The sequence below is a fragment of the Danio rerio genome, chromosome 5 (assembly GCF_049306965.1).
Source record: "Danio rerio strain Tuebingen ecotype United States chromosome 5, GRCz12tu, whole genome shotgun sequence".
In the NCBI taxonomy this organism is placed as follows: Eukaryota; Metazoa; Chordata; class Actinopteri; order Cypriniformes; family Danionidae; genus Danio; species Danio rerio.
In genome coordinates this window covers 47,321,295-47,343,264 of record NC_133180.1, presented here as the reverse complement: position 1 = coordinate 47,343,264, position 21,970 = coordinate 47,321,295, and the positions used below count along the sequence as shown (strand labels likewise).

Here is a 21,970-nt window from a genome sequence, read left to right as displayed (position 1 = left end):
ATTGGGTAAGCTAAATTGTCTATATACTGTATGTATGTATGTATATATATATATATATATATATATATATATATATATATATATATATATATATATATATATATATATATATATATATATATATATATATATATATATACACACACACGTAAAGAAACATTTCAAAGCAATTACATTATGTTTCATGCGTGCCATAATCTGTCATAAATGTATGACTCATTTTTTTTTTTTTAAGCGTGTTCAATTGTCTTGATAAAGGTAACATCATTTTGGTGAAATGTGATTTATTCTGCAAAATATATTTGGATTTTGTTACTATTTTTTTTTAACTGCTGAGTTTATTTACAGTATAATGCAAGTATAAAATAAGAAACTGTAAATAAATTGCATAAATGGTTAACCCTTATTTTACTTTTTTTGCAGAAAAGTAATCTTCGATTATCTCATCAAGTGTATCATCAATTCATCATAAATTTTCTTTATTAAAAACCATCATAAATCAGTTCCAAGCATATTCAAAAACCTTTAATAAAGCTATTTTCTTTTTGTCACTTAAGCTGCCTCCCTTTTCCTGGAGCCTCCAGCATTTTCCAGTTGTAATCGACAGCTTGTAATCAAATGAACATTTCACTTGAAACATGTCTGATAAAAGCAAATCTGACAATAGCTTTAAAGATTTTTCTTTTTTTTTTTAACACAGTAACTTACACACTCTCTCTAAAACAACACGTAACCCCATCAGTGACATGCGTAAAAGCAGGCTATTTTTATGTCAGCCTTTGTCAAGCAGTAGTACAGCATCAGGTCATTGTTTAAATTGCTTCCCTTAACAGATAACAAACCTTGTCTAAGGAAAGGACTCTTCTCTGTATCAGTGTTACAACTGTCATCAACCAGGTGGACATTCAACTAAGAAAGGACTATATACAGGGACTCGTGAGTTTAAAGGTTAACAGATCCCTCGACTGTGATGTAGTGCACCAGTTATCAGCTGTATAAATCAAGCCATTCACCTTTCAATGAAAGATCCAAGTCCAACACAGGTGCTTGAGAGTCTGTGGACAGATTTCTTCATCTTTCTCTCTTTCATTGGCAACACCTGGTGAATCCACACACAGATCAAGCACTGTTGATATCGCGAGAGACATTAGGGCCTGTTTACACCTGGTCGCTTCATGCGTTTTCTCAAACTGTAGAGCTACCCGGTTTATTGAAAACATTTTCATTTATATTTGTATATCTAACAATGGATAATATGCATGGGTAAATATACATACAGTCCTCAGCATAATTAAGTACACCCCATTTTGAAAATGAATATTTTTATCAATTTCTCAGTGATGTATGTTGGTGCGTTTAAATAAAACAGATTTATTAAACCCATATATTTATTAAAATAATATTTTAGTCCCCGAACATATTTAGTAATTTAAAGATAATACAATTAAATGAACTATTAAAAAAAATACAACCTACTTAAATGTTAAATTTTTTTTGCTTCTCTTGATTGTTCCTCTTTTTTACATTTGTATTTAATATTTTTCTATAGCATAAATTTGGATGTACTAGTTTTTTGACCATTATCGTAAGCAATTTTGTTAGATAAGCTCCAGATTTGGCTTTATGACTGACTAATCTAATGTATATGCACACATATAATATTGTATAGCTTCCTATTAAAATATGAATTAAAAAGACAGATTTGTTAGGGGTTTACTGTAAATGCATCTCCTCTAAACGGATATAAATCCAATCTTCCAATCCTGCATCATATGCAAATTTAACAACTGTAGGTTATGTCGACTAACACGTCAGATACACTGCATTTTGATCAGCCTAATAACTATTAATATTGTTTACGGAATGTATAAATATGTATTGTAAATAATTTTGTTCCAGCAAAGCATCATCGCACATGCACAAGGCAGGCTCTTTGGTTGTTGTAACAGGCTAAAGGAAACATTTATTTTTGTCATACAGATAAACGAAAGACATCATTCAAGAATGTATACGGTTTACAATAACTTGTGCTTAACCTACTTTCCCAAAAACAAAACACTGTGCATTTATAAACAAATGAAAAGCTTTTTTCTAATATTTTTCCTCCCTTTTTCACAAAGACTACTACAGGTGGCTGCTGCCTATCTGTTGTTAATGTTTCCCTTTGATATTAATTAATTATTTTTATTTATTGTTGCATCAAAGTAAATGATATAATATTAAATTAAACAAACATCTGTGGTATTTCCTATGCTTATTGAATTCGCTTTGTTTTAACTGACAGCTATATAGCCCATGACACGTGCACTCTCACTAGCTGTGTTTTCATCCAAAAATGCGAATGATATTTATGAGCAAAACTGGAGTATTGCATAAAACACACATGAATAAAGCAGCGTTTACATTCAACTTGTAAAAGAGAACAAAATCGACACTTTCTGATTAACTGGTGGCAAATATCAACAGTAAAAATGGAATTTGCTGTGGTAAGAGAAGCTGAGTGAATCTCTTCCTTATTTAATAAATGACTTGTGCCTCCAAACACTCATGCCTCGTGATAGCAATAAACATGCGGTTGTGTTTGAAGGTGTGAGATGCGGAGGTTATGTGGAGGGGTAATTAGTAATACAACACTAATACTGAAATGGTTAAGGAGTTTTTGTATGACAAAACAACATTTCAGATGTTTTACAGTGGGCTCAGCCTGCTGGTTTGTCCATTCACACACATTTTTATCCTTACATGAAATTTGTTCGTTTATAACAAAATCACATGATCTTTTTTAATGCGCATACTGGAATTTGTTCAGTAAAAGTATTTCCATTGTAGTTTATGCCATGTTTTCTTATCAAATTAAAAGTTTATCTTACTCTGTTATGCACATTTTTTTTTTTTTTGGATTTAATTTTTTTTTTTAATTTATGCACATCTTAGCATTTCCATCAACACTTTTTCATGTGCATATCCAAATAAAAATAAAAATAGGTGGATGGAAATGTAGCTAATGTAAAGTTTTACAAACTAATTTTAAGAGGAGCACGTGATATGATTGATCACGGCTGGTCGCTCATCTGTAATCATTAATAATCCAATCAGATTGATTCAAGCCTACAATAAATAGACAGATTTCGCTCTACAGCCTTATTTTCATTTTGGAAGAATCCCCCCTTCCACCCCATTTCCTCCTTTTCCTCACTCTAACAGGGGGAGATCTCGAAACCTACCTGATCTCAGCTCTCCTTATATGCTTATTGACCAGATGGCAGATATCTCAGAGCTCAGGGTTCCATTTCTTTGCACAGCACAAATACCTGCTTATAGCAACAAGCAATATCTAAATGCGAACACTTTTTACATTTTGGAAGAGCCAGTTACTGTGTCCCATGATCTGGTTTGTCGTGGTGCTAACCTTTGACTTTCACCTATTCCACAATCCACCCACCCTTATGGCTCCCCCTGTAGGATCAGCTCTAAACCCTAACCAGGATGCTCAAGGGTTGTTAAAAGTTTGCCCAACCAGTCCACATATGTTTTGTGGAAAATGGAGAAGGCATTTGACTGTGTCCCTAACGGCATTCTGTGCAAGGAGCTCTGGAAGTATGGGGTATACTGCCGAATGTGACGCAGCTGGGATGAGAATCAGCACCTCCAAGTCTGAGGCCATGGTGCTCCACCGGAAAAAGGTGGCTTGCCATCTCCAGGTTGGAGGAAAGTCTTTACCCAAGGTGGAGGAGTTCAAGTATCTTGGGGTTTTGTTCATGAGTGAGGGAATTATGGAACGTGAGATTGACAGGCAAAGCGGTGCAGCAGCAGCAGTAATGCAGGCAATAGGCAAATCTCTCGAGTCACCAGTCAATCTACGTTCCTACTCTCATTTATAGTCATGAGCTTTGGGTCATGACTGAAAGGACAAGATCTCAGATACAAGCGGTCAAAATGAGTTTCCTTCACAGGGTGGCAGGGCACACCCTTATAGATAGGGTGAGGAGCTCTGTCACCGGGGAGAAGCTCGGAGTAGTGTCGCTGCTTCTCCACATCGAGAGAAGTCAGCTGAGGTGGCTCGGGCATCTGTTTCGGATGCCTCCTGGACACATGCCTAGGGAGGTGTTCCAGGCATGTCCCACCGAGAGGAGGCCTTGGGGAAGATCCAGGACATGCTGGAGGGACTATGTCTCTCGGCTGGCCTGGGAACGCCTCAGGATCCCACACATTGAAAAATGTTATAAACAAACAAGCCCACACAAACAAACGCAAACATACCAGCGTGAAACCAGAATTAGATGCCACGCAACACAAAGAGGAAATTATGTCAAACATTTAAAACTGTTGCAACTCAGAGTGGTCAACTGGGTATCACCATATTTGGACAATTACTAATGCTTCTTAAGTAAAGAGGCCTTTTAGGGGGTTCTTTCAAGCGTGGAGGACTTGTTTAAAACACCTGTGGGAAAGATGGGAACTGCACATTTAACATACAATTACTGTTTCAAAGGTCATATGCATAAAATAAGAGGATACGATGACCATCTGTTATGCTTTTGCCTTTTCTTTTGTTTTTCAATGGGACTTGTCTGAACCCAATATGTACCCCTGAACCACAAAATCAATCAGCTTTTTGACATACACAAAAAGTAATAATTTTATCCATGCATGTATTTTTGGCTTCTGCCAAATATATAAAAGTTGCAGACATGTTTGGGCTAATTAAAAAACTGTAAGTAATTAAAATTAAGTAATAAAGCAATTTTTGATGAGAGAAATTAGGAACATAAATAATCTGATTATCTTATTAGTTATTAATTTTCATCTTTAATTATTATCGTACTAACAAATTAAGCTCTTTTAAAGTTTTACAGTGTAGAATATATCCTAAACAACCAAACCAACCATTATTATTATTATTATAATTATAATTATTATTATTATTACTATACATTTTCATTTATTAGTTTTCACTTATGCATTTACTTTTATTAATATATATGTGTGATTACCATGATGTTTAATCATTTATTTTATTTAATTACATTACCTTATTAATAAATGTTATTAACTGACATTATCATGTGCCACAACTGACATTATTATGTGACATTCATCCTTCCTCCATTCTTCAGCTTAGTCTGTTTATTCATCAGGGGTTGACACGGTGGAATTAACCGTCAACTTATCCAACATATGTTTTACACAGCGGATGCCCTTCCAGCTGCAACCCAGTGATGGTAAACACCCATACACACTTATTCACAATGGCCAATTTCGATAACCAATAGGCATGTCTTTGGACTGTGGAGTTAACCCACACGAACACGGGGAGAACATGCAAACTCTACACAGTAATGCCAACTGACCAGCCAGGACTTGAACCAGCAACCTTCTTGCTGTGAGGCAACAGTGCTGACCACTGAGCCACAGTGTTGTCCCTATTATCATGTGACATAAGGACATAATTTATGTTTTTTTTTCTCTCTCTCAATTACTGCCCCACATCTCTGCTTGGTCTATTCTGACCATGTGATCATATTAGGATGACTCCCATTTCCTTTAACATTGTTTGTTTGGCAATGACAATGGCTAACACTTTAACACTTGAAGTTTGCCTTTTTTACATCAGTAAACTGCCTTTCGGCATTTGAAAGTGTGCACATGTTTCTTTGTGATTTGACTTTCTCCAAAATAAATCAGGAAAAATGATCAAAAGATAAAAGAGCCAGCAATAGGCAGGTGCAAACGTGTTTGACCTTCATAGCCCTTTGATTAGGTTTATCTAAATGCATCATAATTACAGGTTTAAACATTAACATTTGTATTAGATATTTGATAACTAGACATTTTAAAAGTGAAATAAATCACAACAGGGTCAAAGGTAAAAAAAATGTCATTGTTTAGCAAACTGCACCATCAATAATGTGTTTTTTTCATGCATATATCAAAAAAGATGACTAAACTCCAGCTTCAAAAATAAGATTTAAATCTAAAAAAAAAGTATCAACTCAAGGATTCAATAGCACAGAGTTAACCACATTCAACATTATTACTGGCCACATTCTCTATGATTCATTCATTTAGCTCCCCCGTTTTTCACTCTCACTCTGAAGAATTAAATCTGAGCCTATTCTTTATTTCAATTTCTGCCAGCAAACTGTAAGTTATATTTACACAAAAAGTTGATCAAATTTAGCTATAGATTTACTTCGATTGCTAATGAGTATATGTGCAGCAGTACCCAGTTGACCTACATGAAATTGTTATACAAACCAACTTAAAAGTATGCATGTGCACAATTTCTGTATCATCAACGGTGACTTGGCTTTAAATCATAACCCAGCAACAGATTTAGGAACAATAATTAACAGTTTATGTTTATAATGTTAGTTTTAAGAGCACAAATGCAGCCTTGAGGTCTACTTGCATAATCCAGCTCCTCAGTCATGAAGCACACTGAATGTAAGCTGATGAAAGTTGCTGAGGTGGACATCAGGCTCGACTCCCAGCTGTTCACAAAGCTGCAGTAGAAAAGTCGTAATTACCTCTCACAGTGCAGTACAAGATCTCCAACATCTGCACGTGGGCAGATCTGTCACCAGACCTGGGCAATCTGTCATCTGGCCAATCAGAGCAGAGCTACAGAGAGCCCAGGTGTCCATTCCAGAGCCAGCTGTGAGGTTCTTTGTTCCTTATTCATTTTTTCTCTCTTCTTCTCTGTCTTTAAACATAAAACGACATAATCCTATAGATATATGGCAATATTTGCAAACCATGCATTAAACATTTTGACATTTTAACATCATATATATATATATATATATATATATATATATATATATATATATATATATATATATATATATATATATATATATATATATATATATATACATATACTATTACAGTCATGTAGGACTTTTCGCCATATTCGATCCACTTTTCGCCACAAGATCCACACACGAAGCACCACATACACACACACACATCGCGGAATGTTTTTTTTCTTTCCATTTGCCATGCGTTATTAAATTCCATAACACTCTCACCAGTCCTTATTCCTTATTTGCGTCTAATACCCCAGTTTGTCACAGGGGCATGAATGAAATGAAGTTAAAGTGAAACTGTCGAACAGATTGATTTGAATGAGAAGGGCGTTTTTTGTTTTTTGTCAGGCAGCTCACCGGTCAGGTATACATCCGCGCTAAAATTTCAAGGTGGAAGTCATCAAAGCTTTCATAGAACAGACCCAACTTCCAACCCAAATTTGAGAATAGATTAACAGCGACATTTTTTTATTGTGCGATAAGAGTCTCACGTTAACGCCAATAACAGACCACCACAAATATATATGTATGTATGTATATATATATATATATATATATATATATATATATATATATATATATATATATATATATATATATATATATATATATACATATATACACACACACACACTGTTTGCTATGGAATGCAAAAACTTTGAAGCTCAATATCTCAAAATCATTCAGAACGCAGATAGACCCTTATAATTCCAAGGTGACGATATGTCAATAAATGTTTGTACATTGTAAAATCCTTGTTTTAATATTCCTACATACAAAAGTTAATTATATGTGTCAAATATTTGAACAAAAATTGTTAAAATAACTTTGCAAAAAATCACAGAATAAGGGTATCATTTCAATGTGTTATTTTATTAAATGTTCATTGCAATTGGACAACACTAGCATAATTACTGCAACTTAATTACTACATAATTACAAATGCGTACATGAATGTGCATATATTAACTATGACATTATTTTATTTACTGACTATAAAAATCAGAATTACAAAAATGTACATATATTAACCATCAAGTCATCAGTATTTTCAAATATGAACATATATGTTCAACAATCATTTAATAGATATTTTCATATATTGCCATTTCCATATGGGGCTATTTGTAGAAATGGTTCAATTTAAGCAACTCCAAATGAACAGGAACTGTTGATCCAAAGTGTTAATGTGTTTGTGTTAGAATCTGTGTGTGAGGTTGCATGTTTTGCAATTAAAAACAGTGTGCTGAAGCCAAGTAGGAGGCTCACTATTCTTACTAATGACCAGTAAACACCAGTAGAGAAAATCAAACATCTCACAAAGAACAAAGTCTTTGGAAATCAGCCAAACCCCTCTCTGCATGGGGTCCTACACTAGGAGGTTTACACTACAACAGATGCTGTAACTTGTGCTCAGTTAAGCAATTTATAAGAATCGAAATGGTAGGTTGCAGAAAGCAAACTCAAAACCCTTACAAAAAATAGTTAGATAGAAAGATTCACTAATTTCAGTAATGCCCGAGAGGGGTCTGGATGCAGACCTGGTGCAGTGCAATCTGACCTGCATCCAATGCTTTTTAATGTGCTCATCTAACCCCACCCCTAACCCTACCCGTCACAGTGACGTCACTCATTCCATTGAGTTTATTGTGTCTGACATTGCATCGCTGAGTGATGCAATCTCAGCTTGCATCATAAAGGCTACACACAGATACTAATGTAATACCCAGGCTCATTGGAAATAAGTACCTCAGTCTACATTTTCCATAATGTAAAATACTTTGCTCCAGGTACGTTTCATTGAACATTTCAGATGACAAATCCACAATTGAGCACTGATGGCATTTTTGCCAACTTCCAACGACCCTTTGTTGCAGCAATTGTGATGCTGAAGCTTTATGAGTTTGTGTTGCATATTCTGAAAAGTGCAGAGCAGCAATACAATTTGAGGAAGAACAACCTGCTTAGGCATTATTTTTATGGTCCCCTGAGACATTATTTTCACTACAAAAGTAGCATTTCAACATGTTAATTTATTTTGATTAGGATTTAGCATGGTACAGACTTTGTGTTCCGGTTAGTTGAATTAAGTTACTAATCAGTCAGTAGAATGCTTTCTGGGTGACCACCAAAATAAAGTGACATTAAGCAGACATCTACTAATGTATCTAATGATTGATTATTGATAGGCTACAGCTACATTTACTTAATCTATAAGTTACCTTTAGTTAACAGATTGTCTAAAGCAGAATATAAAATACCTCCTTGTTACTGAAATCTTGCTCAGTTCAAGACAAATCTTCCAAAATCTGCAAAAAACAAACAAACAAAAAAAGGGTAAATCCAGATCGATTTATTCACATTACTAATGGACAGTCAGCTGTGGTCTGGCTGAAGTGAGAGCTTTGCTGAGGGTAAAACAGTTGGCCATGTTTGTTCTAGTTAAGAGATCTTTTCATCAACTTAAGCATTTCATTTGAACTCAGCCACATTTCTCTAATGCATCAAAACTGCCACCATCATCTCTATGCCAAAGCAGTCACAACCCGCATCTTTACTTCCCAGTTACAACCATCATAAAGAAATGGCTAACAGCTGTTCATGAGTCACATTTAGGCAGCATCTCCCTGCAGTCTGACATATGTCAGTATTTTAGTATTGAATGTTTTTCCCACATATAAATCATAATGAATTAATGAATCCCTAACTGGGCTCTAAACTTCTGACTATATAAATGAAGCCAAAATACAATGACAGAAACATAAAAATGTAATGGTGATTATCTGATCATGGTGATGATCTGCACATTATCCCTTTGTTACTGGACATTTCTGTGAACCCTAAAACACATATTAGGGCACTGCATTAAAAAAAGTACATTATATATATATATATATATATATATATATATATATATATATATATATTGTATATTGTAAATACAACAGTTCTGTCTGGTTCTCGAAACTGACATAGCCTTTGCATTCTGCAATATCAGCCCTTATACAGCCTCCTCACCCGTCTCTATTGTTACAATATGTTATGTATATAGACAGCAGGATGGGAGGATGTGACAGACCATGTATGGTTTGTAGTGTATGACGTCATTGCTATGCGCATGCATGTGAAGTAAAGGAAGCACAGTGAAAACCTGCGTGTCTGAGATTCATTGATATATAGAGTGATAGTTGAGAATTAGAGTGAACTAAGCATATTACTCCAGCCAGATATCAATAAACTCACTGCAGTTTGACAAATATTGCTGCTGTTGGACAACATAAATGTACTTTTGAGGCTTTTTAGGGGAGAATGTTGTTGTTTAGATTGTATCATAGTACTAGATTGCATAAATTGCATCTATGCTGTTTATTTATATGGATAGTGCCTATTTTATATATTTATAATTTCTGAGAGACAGTGCGTCTGCGGCCATTAGCCTGTCACAACAGTAAACTGCTAGTGATTGCTTTGCTTTGGCTTTTTCGTGGTTATTGTGATCACATGATTGCAACAGAGAAATACAGATTTTTTTTTTTATATACACGATTATGCCATCAAACTGTGATATAAACGCAATATCACATAAGTAGCAGATCAATAAAGCTGTATATCGGCCTGTGGCCTCCAAGGTTATTATAGTTGACGAAAACAAACAAAAAAATGAAAACTAAAATGTAAAATAATTGTCGTTAACTAAAATAAAAATAAAAACAAGAGTTTTTTAAAAAAAACTAATTTAAAATTATAGCTAAAACCTCCTTAGTTTTCGTATTTGCAACTGTATGTAATGCATAATCTTACTGTAAGCCTTTTAAAAGTAAATATAATCCCCGCACAGGTGTTTGTGTTTTTCGCGCCTCAGAGTTTCCTGCTGCCACTGGCCAGATCGAGCCAGTTCTAGTCATCCTCGCTGTTGCTTCTGCGACAAAAACAAGTGGACATGACAGCAGCATGGTGACAGCATTAAATACAGAGACTTAAAACTATTACTTTAACACATTTGTGACCAATAATTGGTTTTATTTCTGTATCGCGATCGCGAACGAATCTTTTTAACTGGATCTTCTAAGTGAACCGGTTGAACTAGTTAACGAAAACGAAAATAGAAACTAAAACTAATGAAAAATCCAAAACTATTATAACCTTGGTGGCCTCGTTGCCAACGCAAACCTCCCATATATATTAAGCCACTTATTCTATTAGTTAATGTTAATGTATTTACTAACATAAAATAAAATGAACAAATATTGTTTTATAAACAAATATATTTAACAAGGAGCTTTGTTATTAAATCATAGTTCAGCATTTATTATAGCAATCTAAACTTGTGCCTTTTAACAATATCTAATGCACTTTGAGTTGAATGAATTAAGATGATTTAATACTTTACTAAATGTATTGCTTATTATTGTTTATATTAGCAAATAAAGACATTAATTAACAGTACTTAATGGCAACTTATTTTAAAGTGTTGCTTATGTATATTTAATACATTTAAATTTGTCTGTATAAAACTAGGAAATCCTAAGATTAAGTGATCAAACTATATAGCCCACAGAAGGTCTTGTGACAGTTCACATATGAAGAAGTAAATGTAGAGCTGCATGTAAAGGACGCATGTGTTCAAAGAGTCAGGAACAGAAACATTTCCAAATATGCAAATTAAACTCATGTGCAAAATTTGAATATCTTATAAAACATTTGTCAATAAAGCACACAGTCAAAGAGAACAAAATCGTCACTTTACCATAAATACCAGATATCTGCTCCTTTATAAACTGGCAGCAGATCTCAAAACAATTACATGGAATTTGCTCTGGTGAGAGAAGCCAATGTGGGACTTTTTTTTTTCTACTGTATAATAAAATTACTTATGCCTCAGATGATGACGCTGAAACGTCATGAACACAAGTCGGCTTTTGGAAGAGTGAGATGCTCAAAAGTTCTGGGATGCATTAATACTTTGATAAAAGACTTTGGATTCCAGGCTGAACAAAACAACATTTCAGATGTTTTACAATGTGTTTCATTTTGCCCATATTTATCATCACATGATCTGATAAAACTAAATCACATGACTTTTTTGATGCACATGGTGGAATTTATTCGGTAAATGTGTTTCTATCATAGTTTTGTTCATTTTTTCTTATCAAATAAAAAATGTATCGTGTTCAGTTATGCACATAACGTTTTCTCATGCGCTTTTACAAAATGTATGCTAATCTTGGTGTTTCCATTAAGCACTTTTTTTTTATGTGATATTCTAAAATGGACCGTGGATGGAAGCACAGCTACAGACAGCTGGCACTTTTGCTCCTAAATGCTGGCTAATGCTTCTTTTAAAGTTAGAGCAGTGAATTACTCCCTGTCCAGACAGCCACCTTTCTCCTGCACTACAAGACAAGGTGACATTGGAACAGATGATTTCCCCCTTCACTAGATTAAGCCTGACCCCACATTCTCATCTTTAACCTCATAAAATGAACCTGCCTACTCATTAGTAACAGCAACATCTGCACCAGGTGAAATGACCTCTTCATAATGACAGACGCGGAGCCAAATTAAAGAAATAATGTGCTGCCACTGTGGAATGATGGACTGGAGTGGTTCTTAAAAAGAACATCTCAGACAATATTATGGCTCAATTTGGCTAGAAATCATCTAAATATGCTCCACAGTTAGAATAACAGAAATCTCAGTTATTTCTAGCAATTAGATAAAGTCCCTTAGATGCAACTAGTTTAGTAAAAGTTAATACTACAAGGCTCACTTCACCATAATTCTCGTTACAGTGTTTATATATAGAGCCCATAAAGGTCAAGGTTGGGATTATCAGAATAATCTGGTATGTGGTTGTAAAGTTACTTAATAAAAATATGTATAATAAATGTATAATAAAAATATAATGTATAATGTTGAACTAAAATGTATTGTGGTTTGACTGTTAGCAGATATTAAGCAGACAATTTAATGATTTATTAAGTTGACATGTAGTATGTCTAAATGAGACTGTCAATATAAAGTGATAGCTTTTGCTTTTCTCAGGCATTGGTTAAATGGCCAATTCTGAAAACTGAATTTGATCAAAGCCAATGCCATTAACAAGATGTTAAGGTTACATTACACAACAAAAATCAAGAAATTACTTAAATAGAACCTGGCTGACGTAGTAAAGTAGACTAAAAGATCTACTACTACTCCAGCAGGACAATGATACAAAGCACACCAGCAAATCTAATTTTGAATGGATGAAGAAAAACAAAATGAAGATTTTGGATTGGCCTAATCAAAGTCCTGAGCTGAATCCTATTGAGATGCTGTGGCATGACCTAAAAAAGATGGCTCATACTCAAAAACCTTCCAATGTTGCTGAATGATAACAATTTTGTAAAGGCAAATGGGTGAAAATGCATTCACAATGCTGTAATAGATTTATTGCCAGTTATCGAAAACGCTTGATTGCCTATGTATATTTTATATATTATTTATTTATTCCAAAACATACAGTTCGCTCTTTAAAAAAATATTGGTTTGTTGATTTACATTACCAAAATGCCAGTGCCATGTAAACAAGCAGAAAAAAACTTAGGAGGAAAAAAAACATTTCACATAAATCATAGACAAACAAACAATCAATCAATCAAACAAAAAGCAAAACCAAACAATCAGGACCAAATATTCTTTCAGTTTAGAATATTAAAAACAAATCACTCAAAATATGATTATAATTCATTTTCCAAATTTAAACTTCCAACATAAACACAAAAAAATACTGAACACATAAAAATAAGCAAACAAGTAAACAAAACAAATGAATGAACAAATTAATGGATGAAACAAAAAACAATGTTTACCCATTTATATTACTTAAATAGCCATTCAAATACTTTACATTTTACAGTAACTGAGTCTTCATACAGATGGATTTTGCATGAGGAGCATCATATTTGGTGGTTTTGTGGCATCTAAAAGACTAAAACCCATGATATAAAGAGCATTAGTTCTTTATAAAGAACCTTGTGTGAAATGCTCCACTGATGTAAAGGTCAAGCTTCTGTAAATGCCAATAATAAGATCCTATTTAGTTCATTGTTTGTATTGTTTAGCATCTTTACAAACATATTTATAAGGTACACTGCTTCAGAATCAGCACAGCCCTCTTGGTGTGTTTCTTCCAAGCCTGTGTGAGTGAAGTTTTCACTAATGGGATGTTTCCTCCCACTTTTGCTTACAGCCCGTTTTAAACCAAAGTATATGATTTTGGACAAATGGCCACTTACGTTAAGGGCACTAAAAGAGAAATGGACTTTGTTCCCAGGCCAGTGTCACAGGAGAAAACTTGCTGCACGTACATTTATTCTAAAATTACCCATGGCTCATTCTTGTTGAGAATTCCATTATAGACTTGACAGCCCTCAGTAAAAGTTTAAGAGCAGTTTTTAAAAGGACAGTTTACACACATTTAGTTTGTTGTTTTTTTTCCCATCTAATACTGATGACATTTTACAACCAATCAGAGTTACTCTGTTACTATGTTAGAAACCTCTAACCATTGACGCCTATAGAAAGAAAACAAATACTATGGAGGCCAATTAATCTTTATTTATTTTTTTGCATTCTTTAATATGCAGTGGGTAGGGAAAGTATTCAGACACCCTTAAATGTTATATTAAAGCCATTTGCTTAAATCATTGAAGCTGCGTCATTGTTGGGACTGTATTCTGTGTTTTCGCCACACATACCACTTAGAATTAAGGCCACAAAGTTATATCTTGGTCTTATCTGAACAGAGAATCTTATTTCTTACCATCTTGGAGTCTTTCAGGTGTTTTTTTAGCAAACTCCATGTTTCGGGCCACTCTGCCATAAAGCCCTGACTGGTGGAGGGCTGCAGTAATGGTTGACTTTTCCACAACTTTCTCCTATCTCCCGACTGCATCTCTGGAGCTCAGCCATAGTGATCTTTGGGATCTTCTTTACCTCTCTCACCAAGGCTCTTCTTCCCCGATAGCTCAGTTTGGCAGGACAACCAGGAAGGGTTCATGGTCGTCCCAAACGTCTTACATTTAAGGATTGTAGAGGCCACTGTGCTCTTAGGAACCTTAGGTGTAGCAGAATTTTTTGTAACCTTGGCCAGATATGAGCCTTGCCACAGTTCTGTCTCTGAGCTCTTCACGCTGTTCCTTTGACCTCATGATTCTCATTTGCTCTGACATGCATTGTGAGCTGTAAGGTCTTATATAGACAGGTGTGAGGCTTTCCTAATCAAATCCAATCTGCAGAATTAGCTGGCTAAAATGAAGGAGTAAAACCATAGAATAAGAAATGGACAGTATGTCAGTAATATATACTGTATGAGTGTCACCACAAAAGGTCTGAATACTTAGGCCCATGTGACATTTCAGTTTTTCTTTTTTAATAACTCGAAAAATTTCAACTATTATGTGTTTTTCTGTCAATATCAACCCAAGCTCATTCTGAAAATGTAGCCCCACGCACGTTTCTGGAGACCGCGATTTACGTGGCCGGAGATACGTATGGCCACATTTCGTTTTTTCAAGCGAACCCTACACTCGCCGGCTTGGCTGACGGCTCACCTCCGTGTGGAGGGCTTTCCCGCTGCAAGCAGTTTGTCCGGTTAGCTCATCGTGTTACGTTGGCAAAGCGGAGGCCCGGAGGAGGAGCAGCTGGCCGCGGCGTATGACTAGGTTCTAGTCCGGGGAAGAGCAGTTCCAGAAATCAGGTAAGACAAAAAACAGATTCCAAAAAATAAAGCGAACGAGTTCATAACGGGGCGAGAATGCGGTAAAATCCAAAAACGTGGTCAAAATCGGATGAGGGCTTTTTTTTTCTGAGCGGCTTTTGTAAATCTGCGCTTGGGTTTAGGGAAGAAGGAGGAGGAGGGGGGTGGCTAGGTCAGCCAATTGGCCGGCTGCCCAGTCCACCATTCAGCCATTCATTCAATCAGACGGTCGTTTAACAGCGGCCTCTGGCGGCTTTTTTTGTGAGAACAGCGCGGACGCTGTAGGCATTCGAGATGCAAAAAAACGTGCTCAGTGGCCTTTCACGGACTCGCGAAAACAAAAACTGCACAAATACGTACCTCCCGGGATGTATTTCGCGGTCTCCAGAAACACCCGTGGGGCTACATTTCCAGAATGAGACTGGGTTGGTCAATATGGGGTCCTGTGAGTACATTAATAAGAAAAAAAGAACTAATGATTTTAGCAAATGGCTGCATTATAACAAGGAATGAAAGATTTAAGGGGGTTTCTGTACCCATTGCAACTACTTTTGTGTTCAACAGAAAAAAAAATAAATAAATACACTGGTTTGGAACAAATCAAGGGTGAGTGTATTTTTTCATTCATTTTTCATTTATTTATTTTTTGTTTACACTTTATTTTACCAGGATACTGTAGTTCAAATTTAGACATCTCTTCTTTATTTAGACCTCTTAAATAGAGATCTCAAACTTCCCCGCTGCTGAGGCCAAGCTAAAATACCTGAGAGTAAGACATTAGAAAAAAAATTTAGGCTTATTTTGTCTATAATAAAGAGCATATTTGGACGGTTGGAGAAAACTGGGGAACCCAGGGAAAACCCACGTGGACACTGGGAGGAAACATACAAACTCTACATAGAAATACCAGATGGCCCAGCGAGGACCCAACGCCATTGGTATTCTTGCTTTGAGGCAACAGTGCTAGTCACTGGGCCACCGTGCCGCCCATTTTGGATTTAGGTGGAAGAGGGAGAGGAGGGGGGTTTCTTCCAGACAAAGATAGTTGTAGAAAGAAAATGAGGATATATACAGTGACTTGGGATCCTTTCATTGGAGGATCATGATTAGCTAATGTGGGCGAGCTGGGTCAATCATGAGCACGTGCTCCTCTTGAAATTAGTTTAAAATTAAACTTCACCTAAGCCAAAGAAAAATGAATGATTGAACGAACGAACAAACGAATGAACAACAAGTTTGAAATATGGCTCTTTTTTGTTATTTTATGCAAAAATTGACTATGTAAGAAAAAATTAATTTAAATTTGAAAAAAGAATGTCATCAGTAGGCTTTATTTTACTCAAACACATAACTATTAAGTATGAATCCGGAAAAAACACATAATTTTCAAGGTTTTCATGCAGGTCCAGAGTGGTTTAGGTCCTAATATTTTCCAGTTGTGAGTTCAAATCTCATACATGTTTGCCCTTATGTGAGGGTGAGAACATGGTGACTGAATTTACATTCAAGAGAACTGTTCCCTTTAAGATAAACCCAATAGATAAGAGAAGAACATGGGTCACTCTCAGAAAGTGGTAGTGGAACAAGAGCTACAGTAAGAGAAAATTGAATACAGCACTGAACACAGACAATACCCCTTGTATAGCAATAGCTCTGAAATGTAATAAAATGAGCAAATAATTGCTGCATTCCCTCCATACAGCATACAATGCAGCAGAAGCTATTTAGATTCCTGCACTGCTTTGAAAAAAAAAAAAAACACGTCATGGAAAGGTTTCAATAACCCCAAGAAATGAGAGACTACCATGCATAGCCGAATAAAACAGTCAATAAAGTGTGATGATTCTAAGTTAAAGCTCTACCAGATGCCCACTCCAGAGTAAGAGGATCTTAAGGGCTTACTCACTGAGAGTGATTTATGAAGTTGAGAACACACTGGTCAGGTTAAACATCACGTCAGTCACTAACTCAAGGTGTTTCTTTGATGAGTAGCCGCTTAATGATACAGAGCAAAGTTAGCACTCATGAGCAGCCACTCATCTGTATAATTAACTCACATTCTCTGCATGTTCCACTCAAGTAAAGCTGTGGTTCAACAAATACAGAGCATAAGAGAAAGACATTCAGAGGCTTTCCTCCCATAAAGAAATCTGATATATGGAAAGATATGCAAATTACATGACATACAAGTTATATATTACCTTTATATAAAACAAATGTCATTTATGATAGGATCACCAAAATTGGACAATAGACGATTGGAAAAACGTTGCCTGGTCTCATGAGTCTCCATTTCTGGATGGTAGAGGCAGAATTTGGCATCAACAACATGAAATTATGGATCCATCCTGCCTTGCATCAAGGGTTCAGGCTGGTGGTGGTGGTGTGGGGGATATGTGGGTAATATTTTCTTGGCAGACTTTGGGCCAATTAGAACCAATTAAGCATCCTGTCACTGTCAAAGCCTCCCTGAGTATCATTGCTGACCCAATCCTTTATGACGACAGTGTACCCATCTTCTGATGGCTACTTCCAGCATGTCTTAAAGCAGGAATCATCTCAGACTGGTTTCATGAACATGACAATGAGCTCACTGTACTTAAATGGCCTCCACAGTCACTAGAACTCAATCCAATACACTTATTTCACGCGGCCACCATTTTAAAGAACCAAAGTGAGGCTGCGTTGGGAAGAGACCTGGAAGTATAGGACCATCACTGTAAACATTGCAGTAACATGCAGTGGACTACAAACCTCCAGCTGTTGCCGAGATTTCAAAATGCAGAAATGGTGTTAAACATCACTTTAATATAATTCAGTAAGTTTAATTTAAACAATTAAAAGCAATTTAGCATCAAGTAACATCCCAATCTCTTTAAGAGTATGCTCAAGTGTCCTCCTAGGTGTCACCGACTCGGTCCCAGTCACTCCCCTCGCTGGCCAGCAGAGGCCGCCATCTCCGCACTTCTAGCATTACATCTTCCACTACGCTGATTGTGCTCACACCTGTCCTGAATCTTGTTAACGACCCACGTACCCTTTATAAGCCGCACACAAACGCTCAGTCAGTGCGAAGTCTTGTTTAGCCCCGGCCAGCATTACTGAGCGTTATTTCCTGCCTGATCTCTCGTGTACAACTCCAGCCTGTTTCTGACTCTGCTTCGCCTTCTGCCTGCCCACGACCCAAGCCTGATACACGGACTCTGATACTCGCTGCCTGCCCACGACCCAAGCCTGATACACGGACTCTGATACTCGCTACCTGCCCTTGACCCATGTCTGGTAAATCCCTCTGTGTCTGTTTACCACCAGTCTTGATACCTTTAAGACGTTTGTTGATGTGTGTTTGCACATTGGTGCATATTGTGTGTTTGAGTGAGAGCTTGATAAATAAATACTGCATAATGGATCCCTCCGTGTCAGTCTCCTCGTTACACTAGGCTTCAGTTCATGGCACCAGTTAAACACAGTGGGAGGGCTTTCCTGCTTCAGCCCATGTAACCTGGTGAGCGATAAAACACAGCAGTCCTCTGTAGCTCACCCTCGTGTTGTCTGTAATAGTGCTTTCTCTGTGCTGAAGTTTTAAAAACGTTCAATCAAGAGCCGCTGAGCGTGTTCATAAACAGCGATGATTTACCATAGTATTCACCAGTGCTCATCAGTTTACCACTCTTCACCCAGTGCAAACACAGATACACGGACACTAGAGTGCTAAGCAGCCATGAAGATCAGTCGAGTCATCAAGAAGATTGCTCGTCTGTGTGTGAAAGCCATCAACAGTGCCTTGAATGTTAGCGGGAAATTGTCGTTTTTCTTTTAATTCAGTATCGTGACAAGTCTAATAAAGTGAAAGAATCTGTTCATTAACCTGAGTTTGATAAATGGCATCTAAAATGTATGTTTGGGAAAGAAAACGTTTGCTAACTAGTGCCATTTCCCTTAACTTAGCTGAAAATGAACTCTGATATCCCTTTTTATTTTCCCTATTTATTCAGAACGACCTTCGGGTCACTCGGAAGGGGGTGAAATTATAAATTTGTGTCACTTTCTCTTCGCTGATAAAATATACAGTCAGGTACACAACGTTCCTTTGTAACTCCCAACAATACTTCCGGGTTTCTTCCCACTGCAGCCTCGATTTCGCTTTTAAAAATGGCGGCCGCATGAAATCAGTTTATAAAACACCTTTGGGATGTGGTGGAACAGGAGATTCAAATCATGGATGTGCAGCTGACAAATCTGCAGCAACTGTGTGATGCTATCATGTCAATATGGACCAAAATCTCTGAGGAATATTTCTAGTACCTTGTTGAATCTATGCCACAAAAAAATTAAAGCAGTTCTTAAGGCAAAAGGAGGTCCAACCCAGAACTAGGAAGCTGTACCTAATAAAGTGGCCAGTAAGTGTACAGATGTCACCACTTCAGAATGTTTCCAATTTATTTATTTAGGCCTACTTATTTGTATTTATGTTGTACTTTCATTATAGTTGTCTTTTATTTCCTTAATTCTACTTTCCAAAATGAATCTTTATTGCACATAAGTTTACAATGATAATAAAGCTTGTTAACAAGTTGATCTAAATCTTTGTTTCATTGTTTGTCTTCATTTACAAGAAGCAGAGTATTAACAGCTACTGTTTAGGCCATTTCTGTCCATTCACATCCCGTCCCTTTGTGCCCCTGGCGGCATAGTCACAAACTGCGGTCATACCTAAAAAAAAAAAAACGCTCTGACTCCTATAGAGCGGTGGCATTACAAGTCGCAGCAGTAATGCTCATTTTAAAGTATCACCCACTGTATATGCCTCAGTCTACATGTTTCATTGCACATTTCAGATACCAAATCCACCAGAGGCTGCTATCTACATTGTTGCAAATTTGAAATATGTTACATAGGGTATGTTTTATTGTACATTTCAGATACATGTCCTTCTTGTGCATGTCCAATGAGAAGGCAGTGCTTGTCATGCAATCCATCACCATCCGAAACACTGTCCTAAACTCTTCCCTAAACCAAACCAATGGTCGTTTAATGGCAAGCATGTGGGAAACCTTATCCACACCATGTAATTGGCACCTTGATTTTACATTGCTTATCTCTTTTGTTAAAGCGTGCTTCAACGGACTCTGTGTTTCAAGTCACAAGTTAAACACTGAGCAAAGTGAGCTAAAATACAAACTGATCAGGCTTGAAAAGTAGCCCATATGGAAGTAGAAATAGTATGTCAGAAAATCTTATTTCATTACAAATAGCAGTAACTTTTAAGTTGTTTTGAGGTATTGGTTTGGTTTTGAGCAAAACCAATCATTGATAATATGTTCCTGTATAATATGTTCACTGTAATAATATTATTACAGTGAAACTACAGTCAAACATATGTTTCATAACATTTTTGTAGTTTCCCAAAAAAAATGTAGGCTGAAGCACATATTCACAATGAGTCTGTGTTGAATGCGCTGACTGAAGTTAAAAGTTATAAAGATTTTGTGATAATGACTTTGATAATGGAGTAATTTTCTCCAACGTTGCTGATCTGCAGGCTTCACAATAAACTAAAACTGGAGTTCTGCAGAATTTTGGATGTAGTATAATACCTTGAGTCCTTCCCTGTGACTGTCAGTGACCTCAACATGTTTCACATATGTTACAGCATGACATCAGTGGCACTGAGGGAAGAAATTATTCTGATCTGGCAGCAAGTCAAGCATCAGTTTCGCAATTCCAAGAGATAATGACATGTAACTTGCAATCTGGTCTGTCAGCATCCATGAAAATGCTGAATCTAGATGATTTACAAGGTGGTTCGCCATTGGGAAAACTGAAAGAAATTATCCAGGGATGAAAAGCTGAGAGAAATGAACCCAAATGACGGAACTGTGGGTGAGGTTTAGATCATTAAGATGTGCATAAATGCAGAAATATAAACAAGATGCTTCTTTTTTTCATTTTCTGTAGCATAGCAATGTAGTCAAAGGAATTTTCATATTGGTAACTGTTAATGTTATTATAAAAATATAATTTGACAAATTTTTCACAGTGCATGCAGGTAAGAAAAGAGAAGAGATTTAGGGTGCACTCACATGCTATCTGAACAGTGCCTAGGTGTGTTTCCCGATTTGTTTGACAAGTGTGATCACTTCGGCACAGTTCAAGTCAATTGTACAGTGTTTGAGTATGCCATTAGGCCTAATTAGGTCGATCCCAATTTTACCCCTTAACCCTTTCTCCTACCCTTCTCTTTCGTAGGGGAAGGGCTACACAGCCCTTGAAATAGAGATTTTCACTCCACTAAAAACCACAGGGTTTGAAAATTTCCAAGACTACACCATCTACAACGGCAACATGGCTGTATATTTGAGTCATGAGATGCACAATTTTGTATTTATTTATTTTTTTTTTTTGCCATTCTTAA

General features: G+C 36.4%; 1 long non-coding RNA gene across 2 annotated transcripts in view; it reads right to left on the bottom strand.

Annotated features, from left to right (window-relative positions):
* Nucleotides 1–7,665: 7,665 nt before the first annotated feature.
* The window catches only part of LOC141385599 (uncharacterized), a 58,620-nt gene continuing 44,315 nt past the window's right edge, over nt 7,666–21,970 (bottom strand). The window contains exons 2-3 of one of the 2 annotated variants that reach the window (XR_012406331.1): nt 9,074–9,121; nt 7,666–8,730 (exon numbers count right to left, since the gene is read on the bottom strand). This is a non-coding gene — a long non-coding RNA (uncharacterized lncRNA). The remainder of the gene's footprint in view (nt 8,731–9,073; nt 9,122–21,970) is intronic. The other variant, XR_012406332.1, reaches the window with a different exon arrangement.